Source organism: Zalophus californianus, chromosome 1, assembly GCF_009762305.2.
Source record: "Zalophus californianus isolate mZalCal1 chromosome 1, mZalCal1.pri.v2, whole genome shotgun sequence".
In the NCBI taxonomy this organism is placed as follows: domain Eukaryota; kingdom Metazoa; phylum Chordata; class Mammalia; order Carnivora; family Otariidae; genus Zalophus; species Zalophus californianus.
In genome coordinates this window covers 72,552,559-72,561,387 of record NC_045595.1, presented here as the reverse complement: position 1 = coordinate 72,561,387, position 8,829 = coordinate 72,552,559, and the positions used below count along the sequence as shown (strand labels likewise).

The 8,829-nt window shown below is 44.9% G+C and overlaps 1 long non-coding RNA gene across 1 annotated transcript; it reads left to right on the top strand.

Annotated features, from left to right (window-relative positions):
- The first annotated feature begins 666 nt into the window (after positions 1–666).
- On the top strand, positions 667–3,574 carry LOC113918349. Its single transcript, XR_003518529.2, has 3 exons — positions 667–802; positions 2,312–2,408; positions 3,458–3,574. It is a non-coding gene; the product is annotated as an uncharacterized LOC113918349 (long non-coding RNA).
- The last annotated feature ends 5,255 nt before the right edge of the window (positions 3,575–8,829 follow it).

The window sequence follows — 8,829 nt, the reverse complement described above, 5'->3', positions numbered from 1 at the left end:
CAAGCAGCATATCGCAACAATCTTTCCCAGCAGCTGCCTGCTCAGGAACCTATCCACCACCCCCATCCATGCTGCAGTCCCTTTCCTGTATGGTAGCTTTCTCCCTGAGGGACACCACCCTGCTGATCCTCCCTGATAAAAATGACCAACACTCTGTCAAATTTTACAATTCACAGAGCAATCTCCCAAGGTTAAGTCATTCAATTTCCACAGTGACCAGAGAGGAAGGCAAGACAGGTATCATGAACTCCTGTTTCATATGAGAAGACTGAGGCTCAGATTCGCTCAGGATCATGCAACTAGCAGCTGGACGAAGAAAGACTCACACCACGGTTTTCTCTCTCAAAACCTCCTGCTCCTTACGGCAGATGCTGCTGCATCTCCCTTTCCCCTGACTCCTGAGACAATGTGCCAAGTGACCACACACCAGCTCTGCCACCTTCAACTCCCAACATCTACAGCAGTAACGGCTGGGCTCATAATGGGGAGCCACCTGAACACCCCTCTTCTAGGCAACAAGACTGTCATAGAGACAATGAAGCAATGAGGGGGAGCTGGTGGCCAGGGTAGAGCCTGTGGGGACAGAGGTTGCATATACAAGCACTGTCGGACCTCCCTCAGCTGCTCATAATTACTTCCAGAGTCAGAGAAAAGCTCCAGACCCTGAAACATGTTGCAGTCAGGCGCGAGAGCGTTTGAACCTAGCTCTGTTGCTTCTGTCCCCTTGGGTAAAATTTAACCTCTCTGAACTCCCAAAATGGGGAAGAGAGTATTAACAGAGCATCTTTCAGCATCAGCTGAGGTGGGTAAAGTGTTTAGGATAAGATCTTAATAATAGAAGCTATCATCAATATTTATAACTGATTTAACTGTATATGGCCATAATAACATACATAAATTATACAATAATAAATATAAGTCAACTGAGTGCCATAAATAAGACATGAATGGGACAAGGAAACAAAAAAGCTACTCAGAAAAGCTTTGCAAATGTTTTCTATTTTCTATATATCACTCCACAAGCATTGAATATTGGTCTGGCTTCATCCTGCCTGAAATTTTCTTGTAAATAATGAGATGAGAGGAGCCTTCACCCAGTATCATTCTTGTGTGTGGAAGTTGCTGAGAACAGACATGTGCCGAATGCACTGGCCTGTGCCCTTCAGTCTAACTAAGACTGCAAAACTCTGTTTAGGGACATCTTGGATTTGTTCTCTAAGGAGGTATCTCCAGCAAATCTTCAGGGTCTGGTGGTTGCTTGGGCACCATTCAGAGAGAATGAGGGTCTCGCTAGCGTGGTTTCAAAGGTAGGGAGCTATGTGATGCTGGGGAAAAACAAGTCTGGGGTTTCAGAGCAGCAGAGCAGTGAGCCCTGCATTGCTCTGGGGAAGCCTAGATTCTATTAAAATATTAACCCTTCAAACGATGCTGACAGTTTTCATCCAGCAGTCAGGGTTCTGGAGGTGGAGATGTGTCAGCATGAAGAACCAAAGGACTTAGGAGGACGAGGTGAAAAAAATAAATGTTGTGTCCATGTCAAGTGTGCTATGCAAATTTCAGAAATTTGACTTTGATAGCTAAGGAAAAAAAAAAAGCCAACCCTACTGGAAAATTAGAAAATTTGTTATTTCCAGAAACAAAATTATCCTTGCAGGGGTGTTCATTATCTTAATTAAAATAATAGATACAATTTCTATTTATAGAAATAAGGATCGTCTGAACTTGGAGGAGAGAAAAATGGAAAATTAATTCTATATGTACTGAGTGACTTCTCTCTTCCAGATGCTAGTCTAAGTTTTAAGAATAGATAAAGAATAAGATCTCATTCATACCCTCAACAAGCTTATGGTCTAGTGAGGGAGCTGGGCATGCATTAAAGTTTGACAAGGGCTAGATGAAACCGTGGCAGATTCTATTTTCCAAAGGTTGTGACAACATCTCCTATGTCACATGCTCTTCCAAAACTTTTTATTCCCCCATGAAGAGGTAGCGCCTAATTCCCCTGCCCTTAAATCAGAGCAGGCTGGTGACTCACTTCTAGCTAAGAGAATGCAGCGAAAGTGACAGCATGACTTCCAAAGCTAAGTCCCAAAAAGCAATGCAACCTCTGTCTTACCTTCTGGAATACTCATTCTCGAGGCCTTCAGTTGTCACATAAGCAGTCTGACTGCCCTGAGGATGTCATGCAGAGAGGAAGGTCAAACTAGCCCACGCAGAGAGACCAGATGGAGAGGGGCTCTGAGACCACATGAAAGGGGGATGCTGGGCAAGCTGACTTGGTCCGACACTCTGCCCCCCTCTGTTGTTCCAGCTGTAGCCACCATTTCACTGCAACTCCACGAGGACCCAAAGCTAGAGGTATCCAGCTGGAGTCCTGCTGAATTCCTGACCCACAGAAGCCACATGAGGTAAGATGGTTGCCCTCGCTCCACGCATTGAGTTTTGTGGTGATTTGTTATGCAGAAATAGTCCCTGGAATGGGGACACTTGAGGCAGAACCCTACTTGCTCTGTTCCCCAGTGTTGACTCTGGGGATCACAACACCTGGCACATAGTATTTTAAAAATATTTGCTGAATTTCATTAAGGAGTCGTGTTAAGTACAACAGCAGCATGAAGGAAGAATGAGTAATGGCGTTGATGAAATAGGACATGTTTCCCAGAGGAGGTGACAAGTCTGGTGAATCTCAAGTGGTGAATCAATATTCAATTAAACAAGGGACAGAAAGGGAATGCCAGGTAGAAGGGAGAGCAAATGCTAATGTGCCGCGGCATAGAATGGCTGGGTAGATCTAGGGAAGCATAAGTAACCTAATAGGGCTGAAGTGGGGCTGAAATGAAGGTAAGTGATGGGGAATGTGGCAGGGGAGGTAGGCAGGAAAAGATTAGGAGAAGCCTCATATGTTCAGCAGGTCCCAGAGCCACAAGCGAGTCCCGCCCCACCCTCCCCCATTCCCAAACAGAAGGTCTTCTCAGGCCAGTGAGGCCTCTCATCCATGTCTTCCACTGTGTCCAGGCCTGGATTGGGCATGGGGGTCTCTTCTCTTCACCGTGTGTCGCTGAGTGGGTGAGAACTCCGTGAAGTGACCCAGCTGTAGACACATTTCGAAGACCTTATCTGCTCCTCATTGAGCTATGTGTGGTTTTTCTAGAGGGAGACACAAATCTCTTCAGCACTTGTATCTCCAAGCATCTATGGGTTTTCTAAAGAATCTGCCCACCTCGCAGAGACACGGGCAGGGAAAGAGGACTCAGGGATACAATGGCGTCTAAGCTCTTTGCCTTCTTCACAGTTTTCCATATCTTTTTTTCCTCCAAGTCCAGAACATCCTTATTTGGTCTGACAGAGGATAGCTTGCATCTCCAGCTGATCTTTCAAATGCATTGTTTGCGTTCCGGGGCTTTAGGCTTTGGAATCGAAAGCCCTAATTTACTCCTTTATTATCTGTGCTCTGCAGGGACGTCTTTGAGACAGTGTATCCATCAGAACAGGCTATGTCATGCTGTAGGAACAAGTATCCCAACACTCAGTGGCAGACACAGCCAACATCTCTCTGTCTCGTGCTACACATCTGACCCAGAGGGTGCTCTGCTCATCTGGTCACTCAGGACGCAAGGCAGACACAAGCTCCCTCTCAACGTGTGTTTCTGCCATTACCCTGTGAGGGGGAAGAGAAGGTGTGGGACTGTGCACTAGCTTTGAAAGCTTCTGCTCAGAAAAAAATATAAGTTACAAATGGGGCTGAAGAGCAAAGCTGCTAGAGAGGCTACAGGAAAAGATCAGGAGAAAAGAGCCTTAACTATTGTCTTCATCTGCTTAGGCTGCCATAACAGAATACCACAGACTAGGTGGCTTCAACAACAGGATCTTATTTTCTCACCCTTCTGGAGGCTAGAAGTCCAAGATCAAGGCGCCAGCATGGCTGGCTTCTGATGAGGCCTCTCTTCCTGACTTGTAGGCAGCCAGCTTCTCACTATGTCCTTACATGACCTCTTCTTTGTGCAGGTAAGGGGGTGGGGGCAGAGAGTCTGTGTCCACAGCAGTCCAGACTTTGAGGTTATATATTTTTGTGTCTTGAGCATCTCAACTTGAACCCAAGCTATGCTACAGATGGCATTCAGCAGGAGAAATGTTTGGGCACCTTTGCAAACTAGCAGGTCTACCTTAGGAGAAGCCAGCCTAGGTGAAATGATTCACATTAAAGCTTTGATCTCATCTGAAACAAGCAAGAGCATGTTTGGTTCTGAACTACCTGGGTACAGAGATAGGGAGGCAGAGAGTGATTCTTGCCCACCTGGCCTCAGGGACCATGGATTCATGGGGAAAAATATTTTCTTCCTCTCCCTGAATTCCTGGGGACCCCTAATGTAAGATCTTCTCCTCTCCCAGAAGTATTTATTTCTCTCTTGGCTCCTCCCCACAAAAGGAGAGGTAATGTGTCTGGTTAGTGAGACAAGGAAAGTCTGATTGGAGCTGCATGAGCTTTTCTGGGTCTCTGTCTCTGGGTCTCTGTCTCTGTAGGGAGGATCCCCCCACTCCTGCCGGGAAAGTTCTGAAGATGTTCAGGGGTTCTGCCCCTGAATGGATGTGTACGTGCGACTCAGAGGAGAAAGCACAAGAAACCCATCTGGTCCCTTGTCTGCATCTTACACTCTGAAGTCTATCCTTACGACAATAATTCTGATACTCTTGCCTTTTGTGTGAAAACATCCATAGGCATGCCTTATATAATGCTCACAATGTGCCAGACTCTGTTCCAAACGGTTTATGTATACTAATCCATTAAATCATCATAAAACCCTCTGAGGTACGTGGGAGGCCTCACAAAGATGTCCACAACCTTATCCCCGAAACCAGTGACCATGGTTATGGTTACATGACAGAAAGGAAAATTAAGGAATTAAGGTTCTGAATCAGCTGACCTTAAAATAAGATTATCCCAGATTACCCAGCGTACTCATAAGGGTCCTTAAAAAAGGCAGAGGGGAGGCAGAAGTGTTAGTCGCAGAGTGAAGCAACATGAGGAAGGCTTGCTGGCTTTGAAAATGGAGGAAGGGGCCAGGAGCCAAGGAGTACAGGTGAATCTCCAGAAGCTGGAAAAGGCGAGGAAATAGATTCTCCCCTAAAGCCTCCAGAAAGGAACACAGCCCCACCAACACCTTGATTTTAGCTCCATGAGGCCCATTTCAGACCTCTGACTTCCAGAACTGTAGGATCATCAATGTGTGTTGTTTTTAACCCCCAAGGTTGTGGTAATTTGTTACAGCAGCAATAGAAAACTGATACAGGCGGGTTCTGTTATTATCCCCACTAAAACACCCTGATGAAACTGAGACAGGGAAAGATTAGGTGACCTGTCCAAAGTCACATGCAGGCCACCCGCTCCGAGGATCTGCCTTCTTGATCACCATGTTAGTTGCCTCTCCAGTGTTTTCTTCAGCTGGATTAAACATGGATGGGGAGCGGGTTGCAATCAATTCATACCTTTACAAATCTCCATGAGGAGAGAAGACAATAATAAACATTCTGTAAGTGTCAACAACTCAGGGCATTTGGCAAGCATTCTCTCGTCTGATCCTAACAACCACCATGTAGCAGACACCATCATTATTCCCATTTAGCAGATGAGAAAATTGAGTTCTGCAGAGGGGAAGCAACTTGCCCAATGTCAGGATATTACTAAGTGATGGTAGGAGTTGCAAGCTGCCTGCTCAAAGATGACCCATAGCTGTACCTGTATGGCTAAACTTGAAGAATCTACTTTTACGAGGTTTCCAAGACACACAGACACATGAGGTTCTGCCTCAGGGCCCTGCTGACAAAATATCACGGGTTCAGGGAAGGGGGCATTTTCAGCTCTTCTACATGGACACAACTCCGTCCTAAGGTTGCGTGCTGGTGGTAATGCCCGCTCCTGTTGCCAGGAGGCCAGGAGTGCCTGGAAGACATAGAAGTGTGGCTGCTCTGACCTGCTTTGTGATTACACATGAGGTTTTCAGAAATATCTAGGGCAGAGCGCTGAGCCTTTGGGGGAAAATTGGGTGTAAGAATCAACAAGAATGAGAAAGATCTGCCCCGTGACTCCATCTGGATCCAGAGTTGGTGATTTCAGGAAAAGGCGAACACACTTTAATCAGTGAGCTGTTGCTGTGCTGCTCACAACAACAAAGCCTTATTTCTCACGCACATGCCCAGGGTTGGGCTGCTCCAGGCTGGACCAAGCTGGGCCTGGCCATGGCCATGGGTCAGGTCCAAGTCTGTGCCGCATATCTCTCATTATTCTGGGACAAGCGGGCTACCTGGGACTTGTGTTTTTCATAATAGTAGAAATTGAGGACAAGGGGAACATGGAGTGCCTCTGAAGGAGGAGGCTTGGAAGTTGCGTGTTGCACCTGCCACCCTCTTTGGCCGTAGCAAGTCGTGTGGCCAAACCCAACACCCCTGGGTCAGGGAAGTATATTCTTCCCATGGAAATAGCAGGAGAGGTAGGGAATGTTGGTTGACCAATAATCGAATCGGTCACAATTGTTGCAAATCAAAGCCAGAGAAGGGAAACAGATAACCTTTAAAATAAAGTCTGCAAATGCCCTTGGCCTTCCAAACACATAGGCTCTTGTTGGTATTCTATACAAACTGGAGATCTACGCTGTCAGAGAAATGCAACATGGCACCCTATACCTCAACTTCCAGGATGTGTGGGTGAGCCTCTTGTCATCTGTACCCCAGTAGCATAATGTCCCTAAATGGGACCTCAGCTCCGCGCTGGCGTGGAGTTCACTCACAGAGATAAGGATGGTGCTCCTATAACATATTTATGAGCTTGTCCTGCAGAGCGTCCTCCAGCTAGCCAGGCTGTCCTGTGCCTAATGAATGGCTCATGGCAAACTCATTACTTTCCAAAGAACTTTTGAGGTGTGCTGAGCTCAAAGAGAAAGAAGAGAAATTTGTTTTCAATAATCCTCTCTCTCAACCTAAGACTAAACAAAACAACAGAGAAAAGCTGAAGCTGTGAACTGTATAGTTCTCATAAATTAAAAAGGTGACTTTTAAAAGTTTACAAAGGTAGAAAGCCTGATCTTTTCTCTGAGAGGAAAAAAAAAGCAAATGATAGTTTTGGAGAGCATGAACATATTGTCTATGCTTAGAAAATATGTTATCAGATACAAAATGTTGGATTTTCCAGTTTGCGGTAAGATATTAAAGGCTTCATGCTCCTGACTCCCAGGGACATCATCTGAGGAAAGAATTGGAATTTTTTTAGCAAGTGAAAAACACGGCTTTTGCAGTTTTATATTGCTCTCATTTTTTCTCTTCATGTGCTTTCTTTTGCCTTCATAATTAAAAACAAATAACAGTAACGGTAGGGTTTGCCCTGGGATTTTGTTAGAATGAAGAAAGATGGCTCTAATTCTCTACTAATTAGTTCTACTAGTGACTGTGCCCATTGAATTTCTGCTCAGGAAGGGACAATGGAAAAAAAACAACACGCTTTGGAATCAGACAAACCCTTAGCCTCAGTTTCCTTTTCTGTAGAATTGAGATGCTTCTGCCTGGTTCTATCCAAGAAGTGATTTTAAATATTAACAGATAAATTCCAAAAATGAATGCTCACATTAGGAAAATTTTAATCTTGAGTTATCACGAAATTTTGTTCTCTTCCTTAGGCCTGTTCTGCCGGGTGGACCCTGAGTTAGAGAGAGTACACACTTCACCCATTTCCTCCTTGTGTCTAATGACAGGATTATGGCTAATCTATAAATCCTTTGTGTTACAATCCTTAGCCAGTCCCCAGGCAGCCATTCTCCTTGTGGAGACTCAACAATGCCCTCTACACTCACAGACAAAGGGGAGGACAGCTAGGGGTGGGGGTGGGAGGGAACCCCACATTGACTTGTAAACGCTTTGCTGTAGAAGTGACATACATAGCCCATTGGTCAGAACTAGTCACGTGACCCAGACTCCCTGCAACGGAAGGGGAATGCGAAGGACCTGATGCCTATTAACCTGGCAGTAAATATCTCTGCCACACAAGGTTTCAAGAGAACCAAATCCCAGTCTTAACTCCCCCTGACCACTTGTGGATCTGGGTAAGCTGAGCAGACAGACACAAAGCCTCATGCCCTCCGGTCTATCCAATGTGGTCATCATTTTATGAGCTCAACAATGAGACTGATACTAGAGTTCAGGGAAAATTTTTATTATTAAGAATACACACAAAATAATAATGATATCATCTAGTTGAAAGTGTTATTGTGGGGTAGAAATGGGACTGAGTATACCATTCAATGTACTCAGAGGACTGCCTGGCACATATTTATATTTGACCAATATAACTATGTACTTAAGTGATAAATCCAGTTTCTAAATAAAATTTTCTTAGAAAAGAAAAGAATACACACAGAAGATAAAGTATGGTGCAATGGGCTGAGGTTAAGGGAGGAACCCTGCGAATCTGGTGCCTGGAACTCAAGTCAATAGGATGCCAAGAAGAAAAGAAATATTAAACAATCTGGAAGCTTTAAGAAAAATCTAGTGCTCAGCTACGAACTGGTAGCTTCCAAGAAACAGCCTTCCCACAGATGTGTTTTGTATCACTTACAAAAGGTCTAAAAGATGTTTCTAATTAACTGCCAAAGTTTAAAAATGGAAAGCTATACATAAAAATCTAGATTTCCTGCTTCTATTGAAAATTTGGAAGATTGGGTAACACTGAGTCAGCAATAGTCTTTCCGCAATGCCTGGCAATAATTAGCTGGAGGTGAGGGGCCGCTGCTTCCTGTAGATGCTCTGCTATTCACCAACCCCCACCGAGCCCTCTTCATTCATTCA